We start from the raw sequence: 15,741 nt of genomic DNA, 5'->3' as shown, positions 1-15,741 counted from the left end.
TGTCAATGCAAGAAACAAAAAAAGTTTTAAATAATGTTTGGACTTTTTTTAATATGATTTATTTCATTTTGAATTAAAAACACAAATGCAGTTGAAACTTATTACATTTGGAAATACTTTGATTGTAAATAAGTGTTCACACAAGTAACACACGATTGTAGCCCCAGGAAGGGGTCTCCCTTCGACTGAACCTTTTCCAGTTGCATCAAAACATCATTTCACTCCTCAAGAAAGAATAATGCATTCTAATTAAAAAATAAACATAGACCGAACCTTGAATCAGATTGAAGTGCAGAGAGAAAAAGAAGCCCAGGATGCCACGTCCCTTAATAGAGTTCTGCTATATGTACCCAAGATGAAGACTTTTTGTAAATCGCGTGAAAGAATGATATAATTGAAGGCCAGTTTGTACTTACATACATATGTTCATAAATAATGCACACTTCGGTAATTAAATTTGTATTTCTGCGACTCACCTGAAAATAGAAAAAAAATTAAAACATTTTAAAATAAAAATTTATAAAAAAAACGAATGAGTAAGAAGGTTTTGCCAACATCTAAATATCCTCAACCTATGACTATACAACAGTAACAGGAGTGAGGGATCTTTAGGAAGTATGGAGGATAAGAATATAACAAAGACGACAAAGACTACTAATAACCTTATCGGGTTAAGTGTATGAAGGTATGTCCCAAAATATTTGGACATTGCGACGCCAATGATGCTCCAGGCAATATTGGCTTCCGTTAGTAAAAATTGGTATTTTTATAGTCATGACCACAACGACTTTCCGCTATGATTTTTTAGAGATGTTGGGTCATTATGTCACCAGGAGTAGCATCTATGAACATTTCAAAACAATCCTCGAGCAACCTTTTTCCCATTAAAACCTTTAAACTACACTCAAGCGAAAATTTTGAATTGTTTTCATGGAGGTACCCGAAGATGTTTTCACTATATAGAATTTATTGAAATCTAATGTACGCTGGAAGAAATTTTACGATATTCAATGTTTTGGCCAAATCGAATACTCAGTTCGTAAGTTATTATGCTCATCAGTTGTTGTTGTAGCAACGCACATATGTTCGTTTGTATATATTTTCAGTTTACTTGTCCTGGTTCCTCTGTGTCCAGATCCAAAAATTTCTGCAACCTTAAAGATTCAGAAGACACGTGAGTGAGTTTAGCTTGGCAGTCAAACAAATGCAACGTGTCGTGCGATCACAATCCACATGCAAGACATGAGGATATCGTGCTATCAATTCGGGCCTAATAAGAATTGATGCGGCTGCATTGTTCGGATCTTTATTGGACTAAAACCAGTCGTGTTTACCTTGGTAGGTGGCGTTCTTCTGTTGGGGGGTGGTCTCCAAGTACAACATTCAGACTCTATCTTTGAACTGCTGCGCAAATGTACCTGGATGGGGAAACCGGTCCACTATATTGTGGCAGAAATGCTAACGGCGACTACAACCAAACTGGTTCTTGTAACGTGACGTTTTTATCACGCACATGACACAACTGACCTTCTACAGTTACACCAAACAGCCATCCAAAAAACAGCATCCGCTACCTTACACCTACCTTCCCGCATTGGAATAACTTTTTATGTCAGTGCTTACGACAAATAATTTTCATGTACTTCATACCTCAGGTTACTCAAGTATTTCAGAAAAATAGGCTGATGGTGAGTTTAATACTGCAAGGTGTGAGGTACAAAAGTAAAGACAGAGAGCTTTTCTAAGCCCGCCAACTTACACGTCTCTGTTATAGCGTTGGGAATTCTTTTTGAGATCTACATATTAAAACTGATATCCATATAAACAGGGTTTTTGGGTCAACTGTTCCACAGGACCTTCAGGTCATCTCTTCTACTGGGTCTTCGAGCCAGCTGTTCCACAGGACCTTCGGGTCAGCAGTTCCACATGACCTTCGGGACACCTGTTCCACTGGGCCATCGGGTCAGCAGTTCCGTATTTAGAAATCAGTTGCGTACGGAATACCTCGTGTTCCTCTAACATCTACCGCCAAACGCCGAATACATCGTGTTCCCCATCATATACGCTCGAACACCGAGCATATAGTGTTATCTATTATTTACACCCGAGCACTGAATACATCGTTTCTCCCGATCATCTACCCTCGAATGTTGATCACACGATCGCCAGTTGCCCGATAATGTATAAACCGTCATTCCGATTATCTATTAGCAGATCAGGTTCTCGATTATCTACAAACCGTTATCAAGCTCCCGATTGTTTACAAATCGCTCAGCAACCACTTGTTCTTCCCGACCCGTTAGAGTAAGGATTATTACCCACGAATCGTCTTGAGCAGAACTCGCCGACTCAAAGCAAACTCTACCCTCGAATGTTGATCACACGATCGCCAGTTGCCCGATAATGTATAAACCGTCATTCCGATTATCTATTAGCAGATCAGGTTCTCGATTATCTACAAACCGTTATCAAGCTCCCGATTGTTTACAAATCGCTCAGCAACCACTTGTTCTTCCCGACCCGTTAGAGTACGGATTATTACCCACGAATCGTCTTGAGCAGAACTCGCCGACTCAAAGCAAACTCCCCATCTGTCAAACCTTTGTCCAATCTGCCTAACTTATCTTCACACCAACGATCAACATTTTTATCGCATTTGAGCAAGAGTAGAATGTAAACTGCACAGTGTTTGATCAATAAAACCCCTATTTTACCCCCAGGAAAGGGAGATACTAGTCCTTATATTTCGTAAGGTGTAGTTGATCCTTATGGCCCTGTTGTAGTCCTCAGGGTGGCATTCTGGGTAGTTTGAATAATCTTCCACTGCATAGCGCTAAGATTCGCATACCACACTGGCGCCGCATAGCTTACCACAGGCCGGTCTATTGCTTTGTGGTGTTACCTCCTCGGTTTAGAGGGATCTAATAGTACGGTTACACTAAAGTTTTTTAACGGGTTAACCGAATTCGAGAGGATTTATTTGACGTTTGCGCTATGGACTTGACATTTGAAATCCAATCCCACAGGGTTAATCCGGTTAAGTGTAACCGGGGTATTACACGGCATAACACACTCCCCTTCGTCCTATTACTCATTTGCCGGTTAAAATAACACGCACACCTCTACATATCTGTCACTGTTACGCCGTTGAAAGTAGCAGCTATCCTCATTTTTTCCCGGATTCGAAAGTGATTTAATCGTTTCCCAAATTTACTTATTCCTGTAACATTTTCCGCTCATTTTCCGCTCATGAAGTCAACAGGTAGGCCTTCTAGCTTGTTGACTTCGAGAGTAAGTTCCCCAACTCTTGGACCTTCAGGGTTCGTAAGAAGAAGCTTATCACTCTCATTTGCCAGTCTTCTCGCATTATTTCGTGTATTCGACCAACATGTATGTAGTGAGCGGCTGCAGCTGTGATTATTACTACCAGATGATCTGATGGAATGACCAGCTCAAGGGTGAAGGGGTGATTGGTAAATTCTCTGAAGCCTTGCCAATCAGTTTTTCATAATCCACTGTTCTGATTTCTGTTTATTTTTTCAAAGGTTATGAAGTCAGGTGGTCTGTTAACGAAGGCTGTGATAGGAAGGTGGTCTGAGCCAAGGAAAATGACGAGTTGCCTGGACACGCCATTTATTAGACCTGGTGCCACAATGGCGATGTTTGGCGAGTTGTGGCGATGTTCTCTTATCCTCGTAAGAGGATAGCAAAATATTATAAAACGTTGTGTGTGCCCATCAGTCATTTTAGTTGGTGGCGACAGGGCCTTTAGGGCATTTGGCCGATTATTTCAGGATGCATTACACGGAAAAAATGCCGAGAGCACTGGAACGAATTTAAAGTGTCTTAAAGGCAGGTACACGATATAGTCAATATTCGATTCTGATTTTTGTCTGGAAGAAATAATTCGAGGATCAAATTTTGGACAAAATGTATTTTTTTACCTGTGGGGTAAGGAAGGAATGAATCGGTATGGCCCATCATCGAACATGATATAAGTTTGAACTAAATATTATGAGGACCCCCGGTAAGGACTAAAACGACTTCACATTGTGTTAAAAGGATTTCATCCTCCCTATTCCTCCCAGACTCAGCTCCCTATTCATTGATTTCGGTATATATAAACTACGACCAACATGTATGTATATCTTACTGGTTGTGAACTTTTGAGCCAAAATCAACATTTAATACCCCCAAAAATAAAATAAAACAAGTAAGAGAGGGCTATTGTCGGACGGGCCGACCATGTGATACCCTACACCACTACATATATGTATTAACTCGTCGCGTATTAAAACCGTTTTTAAATTTGATTTTGCCTGGCTGGGGATTCGTTGTGAAAGAGGGTGGCAAAGCGAATCATGCTGCAATGTATGTATAAAATCTAATTGGACAATTAAAACGTTAGGGCACCATGTAATATGCAACAACTGGGAATGGGAAAATGTGGTTCTCTACACATAACCCATTATATATTTAGCAGTAGTCCCGTTATCCAGCAGACACTTTATTGCAATTATCATAGGGGGGAAGATCAGTAGTTCTATTTTGATCTTTGCCGGTATATGCCCTCCAGGAAAAAAATATAGACCAAAAATATTTTTTTGTAATTTTTATACAAATGTAATGGTCCATTTCACCCGCTAAATAATATCAGATCATCATGCAAAATTATAGGCATTTTCTTCAACCTAAACTCTTAGCTCGTGCAAAATTTCGTGACTATTGAGCTATATTACGACCTCTAGCGGGTTTATGATTACACTACAAACAAAAAACTGTATATATTAGGCTGTAACTCTGTTATCTGATCACGTACATAAACATAATTTACATCAATTGAAAGGCCAAGAAATCGTCTTCCAAATATAACTCACGAGTGGGGAATGTGTCTTTCAGGAATAAAGATATACACTGTTTTTTAAAAATTTTCACAACTTTCACACAAAAGTTGTGGTCCATTTAACCCTCTAAATACTATCTGATCGCCATCTCAAATTGCATGCTTCTTCTTTGTCATATACTCTTACCTTATTTAAAATTTCGAGGCGATCGGATTATTATTGCGACCAACAGAGCAGCTACAAAATCGGATAAAAATTATGTTTTTGGTCCATTTCACCCACTAAATATTTCACGATCATCACCAATTAAAATAGCGATCTATTCTTATGTGAAACCGACCTCCATACCAAATTTCGTGACGATCGGTCCACAATTGCGGCCTGGAGTTTGATTACAATTTATAATGGACAGACGGACACACGGACGGACGGACGGACGGACGGACGGACACACATCTCAAAATCGCTTTATCTCGCCGAGATATGAAGATTGGTATACCACATTGGGGGTCTCCGACGAATATTTCGCGGTGTTACATGAATTTTTCCCAAAACAAACTTATAATACCCTTTCCACATAGTGGTGTAGGGTATAAAAATGTTCGTTCTAAACCATCATCAACTTGTCAAAGCTTCCGATGACAAATATTGATGATCAAATCTTCTGATACAGAAGGACAAATACAAATAAGGTGGAAAAAAGCTGTCATAGTATTTTTAACAAAACATTGACAAATAGGGTTACCAGACTAGTCGAACTATAGGAAAAATTTGGAATTGAATAACTTAATTCGTATATACAATTTTCGTATGATTTGAATATTAATGCTGGTTTCCAAGCTTAGCCTTCGATCACCCACTATAATAACATTCTATTATGCCTGATGATCGGACTTGCCCATCCGTGAAACGTAGCATAATGGTTGAATGTGTGGGACCTCGGTGAACTCCAAATTTTTCAATGCACCACTTAAGTCATAACAGAATTAATTCAAAAAAATGTCTCAATTTAATTTAAAATTACGGTTAAGCATTTTTATTTATTTGAATATCAGTGGCATTGTTTCCTCGCCCAAAAGCATTTTGTTAGCGATCGACAACTCTTTGAAGTTTCGATTATAAATAGTTGCACCAATATTTCAAAGTAAATTGACTGCATACCACCCCTTCACCATTCACATTTGAATACATAACGGACACCTTTTTGCGGTTTGTGCCGACGAAGAGTATGTTCCGTTAGTAGACATTGACCGGAAACGGAATTTACAAGAGTGTGTGAGATAGGTAATTACTGAATATCTGACCACATTTTTTTAATATCATGAATAATTTTCAGTGGTGGAGGTGAACATAAATAATGCAAACATAAACTCTATGTATGTTTATTATTAAAGAGAGAGAGAGAGAGAGCGCGCCACACGAGCCAGTGGTTATCATTTCCAGAGTGAGTTTCGCCATAAATTCCACAAGGAAATTAATTAAAGCTTTCGGCACAATACCGGGTCGCTTCTTTCAATTAAAATAATGTTCAAAAACGATTGCCCTGTTTTGTAAGTCGGCATATTTCCATGTGGTCTGTCATCTGTCGTCTGATTGTCATAGTAAAATTGTTCAATTGACAGTAATCTGGCGGCAAGTAGCTGCTTACAAATAATTTACAGCAACTCAAGCCAGGGGAACGGAAACCTCCGCTCCTCATTTGTATGCGGTTAACTGCCATAAAAGAAAGTTGTAATGATTTGGACATTGAATCACCGTTCCGTTGGATCTTTCGCCCCAGTAAGTGGCAATTAAAATTGTTTATTTCTCTAGCTATCTGTGATTGCCAGCCAGCTATGTGGAAACGTTCATAAATTCGTCCTTTAATTGTTTGACCATAATCGTAGACAATCACAGGCAGGCACTGCCTAGCCAGACAATTGGACGCGACTAAAACAAACAGCTAGCCAACCAATATCCAGCACATATGGGTGCGCCCTGGATCTTTGCAATTGTTGCTTGTCATTGCCAACTGACCAACCATTCAAACAAAACCAACGAAAAACACTCGCGCCCGTTGCTGATCATTCTTCGATTCTTATCTGGCAATGATTTGCAAACAAATCACAATCTTAAAATCTAATGCCGGCAGGTTGTCCAGCCGGCTGCCGGCTTTGTTTTAAAAATCGTCAAGATATGAATTTCGAAAATCGACAACATTCTCGTATTTTGATCGGCATACAATCGAATCGATGGAAATTTAATGCAATGGGGCACATTAAAGGCCGGCCGGCAGGCAGGCAGGCTGGCTGGCAAGCCGAGCCGAATGTGCATGTTTTACATGAATTTATGTCTTTGAAATGTATTGCCCATAAAAAAGCACAGAACTGACAAGTTTCCAATAAAGCCAAAGTCATCGCTCAATGATTGTTTTCATTAATGGCCCGAGTGGAGATGCGATGCGGCGGCAAGCGGCGGTGGGTAATCGGAGGTGGAAAATATGGTATACCATTTAAGTTTTGTTTTTGTTGTTGTTACGTTGTGATGTTTGATGTGTGGTGTGGCATGAACCAAATTTTACGACCAAAAATGGCTTTAAAAACTCAGCAGCATTTTCCAAATTGGTTACATTGGGGTTTGTCACCGTTGATGCCGCGCTTGTTCCGTTCATTACTCGGCTTTGTGGCATTCAACACTACAGCAAGCCGCCGCCACTGTTCGACAGAAAAAGTATTTTCTATGTAAGTCATGTTTGTTGATTGTTAACTGATTTGCTGTATGTTAGCTTAAATGACTGTTAACATTACTCAAAGTCGGTCTGTTTGTCCATCGAGTATTTGTGAGTTTGTTTATTTGTTCGTTCGTTCAATCGTCCTCCACCCCTTTGCACTGACGTATATTTCTCAGTCTCTACGCCAATTTAGCCTTTAATACACTCAACCTGAGACACTCAGACTGTGAGCACCAAAAAGGTGCGTTGCTACTCATGCAGTTTGTCACATTAAATCATATACTGCGGATGAAGTATATTACAGTAAAAAAGGAAAAGAAATAAATACATCAGCAAAAATATCATCATAAATTTATTCCTAAATCAATAAGGCAGTCAAACCATCTGTCAATCGTCCAAGTCCAACAATATATTTTACGAGCGGTTAGGGCATTTGTCCATGAAATTTATGTTGTTCTAGGCTATGAAACATCCCACAACGGAATGAAGCTGATAGACTTCGGATCGGCAAAAAATCATTGTATATTCAAACTCCTCGGTATTCATAAGACAATTTGGCTATTACCAGATTAATCACATGAAACAAAATCGATTCTTTTTTGGTAGGTGGAAAACACTCATCAAGTGTGTTGGAAGTACAATGTTTGGTATAAGGGTTAAAATCTTCCCCGGATAGAACCATTGAAGAGCAAACCAGCCAAGACAACATTGAAGCCGACAAGTCACATGGACTATTAACGAATTCTCTCCCTAAAATCTCCGCGTTCTGATTGTTTTATAACAAAAATGCTACAAAGCGCGGAGAGCATAATTAACCTTTGGCCAGTGCACATATATAGTAAATATTTATCCCTCAACACCATAGCGACGGGTTGGAGACAGGTAAAGGTCAAAGACTTTAGACCCATAAGCCTTTCATAATTTCTTCTTAGAATGCTCGAAAGTCTCATCGAGGTACATGTTGGAGAAACAATTGAGAACTCAACATATCTTCTTGCCAACACGCCTACCCATAAAGGCGCTTGACAGACACATCCCTACACGAAGTCTTTAGGACTGTTGAGAGGTTCTTAGAGCACAAACAACAACAACTTAGCCGCCTTTCTGCATACAGAAAGTGCCTTCAACAACGTTAGCACCGTAGCAAAGGAACATTTTCGCCAGTAGCGAGGAACCATTCGCCAGTAGCAGGATAACCACTAAACCGCAGAGTCGAATCATTAATGCTACAGTGGGATATAGTAAGCTTCCAAAGCAAGTAAATCGAAATATTTTTGCATTCCCATGGCGGCAGGATCTATGCATTAGATTGACTCGGAGGAATCTTCGACCAGGGGCCATCACCTCAACAAACACAAACACGTTCTGTGATTTAGATTAAGGTTTTGTTGCAATATTTTTATTTTTTATCACAAACTTAGATTATTATTTTTTATTTATACAAAAATTTGTGTTGTAAAGTCCAGTTTTCTATAATTAAGAATAATACCACGACTATGTAAGAGAAACTAATTGATTTTCAATAAAAACTCCTGATGAAGTTGGAATCAAACCAACGAAAAGTAGAGTAAAAATGAAATAAATTAGTTTTATTTATCTCATACACATCTGACCGAAACAGCCTGGTATACAAATATATACATCAAAGCATATGTTCGTGTATTTTTTTACCATGGGAGCGGCAATTTATCCGGGAATGTCTGCTCCGAGCTCCTTTGGTCCGTGCCGGGATAGAGATGAGCACGGCCATGGATCTGTTCCGTTTGCCAGATCCGCATCCGCCACGTGTCAATATCGGTGAGATGTAATGGATGTAGGGAAAAGGTGAACTTCCGAGGCTGCTTGGCCTTAGTCGCTTTCATTATTACTGCAATAGGAGTTATGTTGCTGCTTGCTGTGCAAGAACACCTCCTAGCTTCTCTCCAACTTCGTCGTCCGATTCTTCGGCGTAATCGGAACACACGAGTCCCTCACAGTTTCTCAAATAGAGGCTAGTCCCACCGCCTCTACTGTGAAATTTGGCAAATGACCGTGATGAGTTTCGTCGTGCGAACCCTGAAGACCCAAGAGTTACAGTTAGTTGGTAATGCTTAAGAAACTGGATAAACATGGAGTTAAGTATTTAACAAGTATCCTCAATGTATAGTTAGCCACCCATATTGTACCAGAAGCATGAAAGTTGCCAGGGTGGTCCCGCTGCTGAAGCCAGTAGCAGAGGTGAATCGAACAGGCCGATTTCCCTCCTGTCGCCAGTAGCAAAGATTCTAGAGGCACTACTTCTCCCCACTGTGAGAAGCTGTTTTCCAGTTTCCCAGTATCAACATAGATTCCGGAAAATGCATAGTATTCAACAGCATTCCACGTCATACGCACTCATATCCGTAGAGAACAGAACCAGAAAAGGTCGAGCGACCGAACAGCCATTGGGATTCTTGACCTATCGAATGCCTTCATATCGTCAACCATGTTTGAGTATATAGAGAAAACTACCCTCCAGCCGTGTTTGCAACATTAGATAACCAACTATCGTTTCTGGAATTCAGAAACAAGGAGTCCAAAAGCCGTAGGGTGATATATCCAAAACTGTTTAACTTCTATCTTTCTGAAATTCCATACCCTCAAGACGGCTTAGAGATCGTAATGTGTGCGGATGATTGTCGGGTGCTATCGTCAATGACATATGTGATAGCTTAAATGTCTGCATAGCTGACATAGTGCAGTTCATTCCTCTGGGGAATATGCAAAGAAACATTGTTCACCTCTTACAAAGCAATAGTCCAGTCTGTGGTAGCGCTACGCATTGGAAGAAACGACAACCTCGCGTAGGCACAGTGTGAATGTCATACTAGGAGACCACCCCCATCCATCGCAGTAGGAGAACGCCACCTGTCAAGGTAAACGAGAGTTTTAGTCCATTTAAGATCCAGACAATGCAGCCGTTCATCGTCTAATTTAAAAAGGCTTTTTCGAGAAATGCTCGTTAAAAGTTTTTATGTCACATACAAAACACAATGAGTTTTTCCCTTTCAACGCTCATATCTCAAGCAATATTGTTACCATCGTCTTCAAATTTTCAACACACTTTCCATGTTATTAATGCTTCAACATCAAGCAATAACAAATTTTCGATTTTTTTGATATTTACAATAGCAAGTGGGACTCGTCCTTCTTAACCTAAGCACAAGAAATTAAGATGGTAGGGTGTACAAGCCGTATTCGAACCAAGCAATATGATTTTTCAGTAAATCATGTTTAATTTATTAGTTTTATTTGACTTGACTATTAAAAGCTTTAAATTATTTTTTTTATTATCCGGCTTAGTTGGGAGTCTTTTTGTCTGGCTTTGGTTTGACATAAAATCAATGTTCACTTGCATTCACTTAAAGTTCCGACTTGACATGAATTATTTACTCCCAATATGGCAAAGAACATTGATTAGTGTTATATTCAATGTTATAACAAATTGTTTTTTATAAATATTTCAATGATACTTTTTTTGTATTTTTATAAAAAAAAAACACACACACAAAATTAAAACCGATTACAAAGTTAATGAAGTGAAGCTAAAAAAAGGAAAAGAGTAAAATAAAACAACAAAACGGCGTCACAATTTCAACATGGCCAAGATTTGTTCGAGTAATTAATCAACCGGTGATTCATTCTGTGAGTGTATGTGTGTGCCTGCACTTACATATATTTTTGATGAGAATGGACAAGAACTCAACAATGAAAACAATAATGAAATTAAGATTACAAAATAAAAATTAGCAATACACACATATCTTTAGGAATTTCCAAAGTATGACAACGATATTGAAATTTGGGTGATAACGTGATGTGTTGAAATTTTGCAGGTTTTTTTTTCAAAAATGTACGAAATTAAAGACCGAAAGCTTTTAGTAAAGTTACGTTATTGAACGAAACACATTTCCAACGAACATCTCAGAAATACTACTGTCATATCAAATAGTGCCGTCCGGTTTAGCTAAGTGAATTAGGACCTCCTTCTTGGTGCCGGTTCCAGACGATGTATGGCACAAAGTCGGCACCACTTATAAAGACGTTTTACATGGCTTAAATTCATAACGATTATGGAAACACCTGTGCACGGAGGTCGCTGCCATTGGCCAAAATTAAAAATATGAAAGTCTAATTTTTGCTACCAAATGTATTCATATCTACTCCAAACATGTTAAATTTCTCTAAAATAAATTTGCAATGGATTACTTCTTACTGTACTCTTTGAGAATAGCATCAAAAAAGAGAAAATTTAACAGGTTGGATTTCGAGGTGAATTCAGAGCAAAAGTTAGGTGAAAGTAAAATATTAATATCAAACTAAAAAACAACTTGCATTTGAAAGAGGAAATAAGTTAGAGGATAGCGAAGCCGCCCCACAGCCGATGTGTCTGAGGAGCCTTCCTAAACCAAAGGCGAAACATGCATGTCACACAGTGGTGATTGTGTGGGTTCGTATCGTCGGCTTTCCTTTTTCAAAAAGCATCTTGGTCAGTAAGCTCGTCTCTAACGAGAAATTAATTAAAAAAATTTATAAAAAATGACCTTCGCCTAATAGGCAAAATTTTCAAATTTAAATGAACTCTATATTGATAATATTGAAAAACAATGAAGTTAATACATTGTTTTTCAATATTCCAATTAATAATATAATAATTTTTATGCAGTTTTGTGTTTGTTAATTTTTTGGATTCTTTATTGAATACTCGTGTTGACTGAAGGACTTTTGTAATGTCACTTCTTCAGTATAATTAAATGTCGTGTAAACTTTTAATTATGTTCCCCCTCTTTCCCCCCAACGATTTTTTAAAAGATTAGTAGTAGTCTAATTTTTTTTTCAAAATATCAGTTGCATCTTTGGAACTTGTTCCCAAAATACTAAGGATACCTTTTACGGTATTTTTGCAATTTTCTCAAAACTGCAGGTGATACATTTCTGCTTTTTAAATGTATAGAAGAGACATTGTGCAGTTCAGTTATATGAAGGATACGTCAAAATGTGGTCCTCAATATAAAATTTGGAAAATCCACCCATTTTGATTGATTATTACGGCTAGAACTCTAAAAATACCGAATTATGGGCGGTACCGATTTATGGGGACAACTTTAAAGACTGGACCTACATTAATTGATAATTTTCTGGGTGTAGCCTACCTCCAGGAAAGATTATGAAGCATTTTGGACATGTCGAATTAATAATTTATATAAAACCTTCAAAATTCCGAAAATCGGGCCTTACCATTATATGGGGACCCCATCAAAACGTATTAAAAAATTTTTGCAAGAAGTTTTTCTGACACTAGTGAGTACCGATACCCAAATTTGGGACACATTCATACAGATCAGGAAGGATATCCATGCTCTAGAGGGAGAGGTCCAACGATACAGGAGAGAATCCCTAGATCAACAAGCATATCAAGCAGGTTTAAATAGTATTCACACGGATGCAGTTGCCAGGGCCTTAAGCAATTATAGTGTGAATAAAGTCCACGAAATATATCCCCCATCTATTGCAGCTGAGGAACGTCAGCTGCCACGACAAACTAGAGTAGTTTTGGCTCATCAACGCTCGGGATATTGCAGTCGCCTAAATTCTTATTGGGCGGAAATCGACCGCCCAGTGGATCTGTTGTTGCATCCCATCGAAGCAGCCACTTTCCTGGAACTGGAGATAGACCCAGAGCCAGATTGAACAGAAGAACGAACAAACAAATATAATAACAAACACTGTTACAACAACAACAACAACAACAATAGCCAAATTTTAGTCAATTTCATTGAAAGATGTGGTCAAGAGCCCGAAAGTGCAAGAAATCAGGGGTACCTTTCTATAGGGGCCATACCTAAAGATGGACCTATGTTGTTTTTTTTTTTGCTTTTTTATTTGTGCTGCAAAACTAACCTTTACTGAAACTTTCGTATTTATGTCTGCACAGGAAGTATTTTTCCCGTATTTCCATACAAGTTCGACCAGAGAGCTGTGGTCTGTTGTGCGCATGGCTGGAATTCTTAGCGTTACACCACGGTGGTAACTGGTGAAGTAAATCCCTCTAGATATTACGGTGGCAATTAGCTGGAGCCTGATATTTATATCAATTTTAGGGCTAGAAATTAATTAATCTCAAATCTCTTGATTCCGCATACCAAGCTACATGTAAGCCGCAAATTGTCATTGGCCTATCATGTCTCAATTTGGAAAAAATGAAGTGTTGTGATGACTAAAGATATCCCATTGATTTTATGTGACCGACTGCACACATCAAAATGTATGTAATTGCTAAATTGTGACACATCAACATCGCATTCCTTCTTTGAGATCTTATTTCAAAACTTAAAGAAAAGAAAAATGTTGTTATCGTCCATGTCATAAATGGCGTCATACCTCACTGACAATGCCTCAAATTAAAACTTATTTTAATTACCTTCGTACTTGAAATTTACGACTTTTGAAAGATGCATCAAAGCAACAAAACAAACAAATGCTGGTGCGCTTCATTATTTGAGGTCTTCTGGGGTTCCTTATTTTCTAGCCTTCAAATCGTTGCGCACCATTACGCGCGCACTTTCTGACTCAACATAAGCTCTTTTTTGCAGATCAAATGCTACAATCACTTGGTGCTTGAAATCGCTTGGCTTAATTTACTGGTTAATATCCGCAACAAGCAAAACAGTTCGACGAATGCCAAGCAAAGCCCATTTACACTAGGCCAGCAAGCCAGCCAGCAGTGAGGCAGTCTTGCAGTCTTTTGCTAACATTTAGATTTTGTTATTCGTTCAATGATTTTTTTACCATGTTAACAACAACGTAATCTAGCTTTAAGAAAACACCAACAACAGCAACAAGAACAATTTCAGTTTGCCGCAATTTAAGTGAAGCTAAAGGAAACAAGCTGCACTGCATATGAGTAGCGATAAAAAAACACATAAATGCTTGAAAGGTTTTCTGCTAAAAATGATTATTAGAGTAACAAAAACAACAAAATGCAAGCGAATAACAACAGCAACAACTCAAGGTTAAACAAATGCTTTGAAATGGTTAATAACAAAAGAGCAGAGTAACAAAAAAAGAAAAAATAAAATATCGAAATGCGACTAGAAACACCAATGCGCTGATATAATGGCCAAAACTGCAAAAAAAGCGAACACTGAAAGGTTTCTTGCCTCTTAACAGGCTGATTGACTGGCTCGTATACAACAACTTGAGGGTTTTTTGCTAGTAACAACATTGAGAACACTACTACTGCGCCTCGAACCAAAGCCGGGCCAGGCCAGGGCAAAGACAATGGCATTACCTTACGAGTCAACAATCCAAGACATGAGCTGACTTGAGTCTTGTTGTATGGACAATAATTGATCTGCACTGAAACAAATCGCATTTCAATTCTCCATTCTGTTTCTGTCCTTCGCACTTCTCTAACATGCAATCGTTCAGTCAGTCCGTCAGTTCAGTAAGTCGTTCATTTGATTGAGTTGCCTAAGCGAAGATAATTGTTGCTAAACAACCAATAATCGGATTTTGTATATTTCGATTTTGTTTTACTGCCATAACAATTGAAATTTGCAACAAAACTTAAAAAAAAACACACACACATTAAATAAACTGAAGTTAGAAAAATATATTAAAGCCAACTACAACAAAGAAATATGAAACGCATATTTTATGCAAGGCGTACTGTACATACTCGTAAATACATATGTGGGTCTCTCCTATGAAGAGTATGCAAACTATCGATGATTTCTTACGAAAATCGCGGAAGATCATGGGGAGACTTTTCTCATAATCAAGTGTAGACGGATTACTTTTCCGAACGGTAAAGTTTTAAATATCTAAAAATTCTTTATTTATTGTTGTTTATTCGACCTATTTATTGGTTTCAAATGAAGCAAATATTTTTTGAGCTTGAGGTCATGTTTTTTATTTTAATTTTTCCAATATTTCGCAATTACTCTGAATTGCATCTTCAGGGAAAATTTATAATGGAAAAATTAAAATAAAAAACATGACCTCAAGCTCAAAAAATATTTGCTTCATTTGATATCTAAAAATTCACGAAAATTATGCTGAGATTTTCGACCACTTTATGATGTTGCCTTGTCTGAAACTCGAAACTAAAAACGCTTTATGTGTTTAACCATAACATTTATTAAATACTTTTTTGGTTGCGCGTTG

General features: G+C 38.2%; 1 protein-coding gene and 1 long non-coding RNA gene across 3 annotated transcripts in view; both read right to left on the bottom strand.

Moving 5' to 3' along the window:
• Glut4EF (Glucose transporter 4 enhancer factor) overlaps positions 1–15,741 on the bottom strand; it is a 564,138-nt gene that overhangs the window by 295,631 nt on the left and 252,766 nt on the right. The gene's annotated exons all lie outside the window — the stretch shown is intronic.
• Positions 340–15,741, bottom strand: part of LOC141406200 (uncharacterized) — a 29,564-nt gene continuing 14,162 nt past the window's right edge. Inside the window, exon 3 of the long non-coding RNA XR_012413340.1 lies at positions 340–476. This is a non-coding gene — a long non-coding RNA (uncharacterized lncRNA). The remainder of the gene's footprint in view (positions 477–15,741) is intronic.

Source organism: Musca autumnalis, unplaced genomic scaffold (genome assembly GCF_047663935.1).
Source record: "Musca autumnalis isolate F117 unplaced genomic scaffold, ASM4766393v1 scaffold_1, whole genome shotgun sequence".
NCBI classification, from domain to species: Eukaryota; Metazoa; Arthropoda; class Insecta; order Diptera; family Muscidae; genus Musca; species Musca autumnalis.
The sequence above is the reverse complement of the archived record's forward strand: the minus strand, read 5'-3'. Positions and strand labels throughout refer to the sequence as shown.